The sequence below is a fragment of the Coenobita brevimanus genome, chromosome 7, assembly GCF_032717465.1.
Source record: "Coenobita brevimanus isolate Jiangsu-jjx chromosome 7, ASM3271746v2, whole genome shotgun sequence".
NCBI classification, from domain to species: Eukaryota; Metazoa; Arthropoda; class Malacostraca; order Decapoda; family Coenobitidae; genus Coenobita; species Coenobita brevimanus.
The window spans coordinates 13,708,377-13,709,622 of record NC_136960.1 but is presented as its reverse complement, the minus strand read 5'-3'; positions in this window follow the sequence as shown (position 1 = coordinate 13,709,622).

The following is a 1,246-nucleotide window of genomic DNA, read 5'->3' as shown; positions in this document are numbered from 1 at the left end:
AGCTTTGAGTGAAACGAAGATGAAAGGGAAGGGGGAATCTATGTTTGGAAGTGTGAATGGAAGATTGTCAGGTGTTGATAGAGGAAGGGCAAGAGAAGGTGTGGCCTTGTTAGTGAGTCCGGAAGTTCAGCAATGTGTGATTGAATGGAAGGAGGTGTCATCGAGACTGATGTGGGTGAAAGCTGAAAATTTGAATGTGAGTTGTGGGTGTTTGTGAGTGCATATGGGCCTGGTAGTGAAAGGGATGAACAAGAGAGGAGTCTTTCTGGAATGATGTTGATGAGTGTCTGCAGAGTTTTGAAGCGAATGTGAATGTGGTAATGATGGGAGATCTGAATGCTAGAGTGGGAAATGTAGCAGTTGAAGGTGTAGTTGGTATGCATGGTGTGCCTGGAAGAAATGAAAATGGGGAACGAATGATAGCGATGTGTGTTGAGCGAGAGATGGTGATTGGGAATACGCTGTTTGAGAAGAAAGATATTTATAAGTATACATGGGTGAGACAGAGGGTGGAAGGGTTGTTGATAGAGCCTTGATGGACTATGTGGTTGTGTCTAGGAATGTAATAGGAAGATTGTTGGATGTGAGAGTTCTGAGAGGGGAGGGTGGAGGTATGTCTGACCACTACCTGGTGGAGGGAAAGTTAAGAGTAGGAAAGAGATGGATGAGAGCTAGGAGGGTTAGGTGTGGCAGGGAGGTTTTGAAAGTGAGTGAGTTGGATAAAAGAGAGAAAAAGATAGAGTATCAGGAGAAATTGAAAGATGAGTGGAACGCAGTGAAAGATCGGGAAAATGGCAGCGTGGAGGAGGAATGGCAGTTGTTTAAGAGTGCTGTGGTGGGGCATGCAGAAGAGGTGTGTGGTGTGAGACGTGTGGGTGGTGGTGTAAGAAAAGGAAGTGAATGGTGGTGCGAGGGAAGTAAGTATGGCTGTGGCAGAGAAGAGACGTGCATATGAAGTGTGGCTGCAGAGGAAGGATGAGATGTCATATGAAAGGTATAAGGAGAAGAGGAATAGAGCGAGAAGGGCTGTGCGTGATGCTAAAGTGGCAGCAGATGAGAGGTGGGGTAGGCGGCTGACAGAGAATTTTCAGCAGAATAAGAAAATGTTTTGGAAGGAGGTGAAAAGGGTGCGAAAGGGAGAGTCTGGGAAGGAAGAACGAGTAAAAGCAGAGGATGGAAGGATGTTAATTGAGATGGATGCAGTAAGGAAGAGATGGGCAGAGTATTTTGAAAGATTGTTAAATGT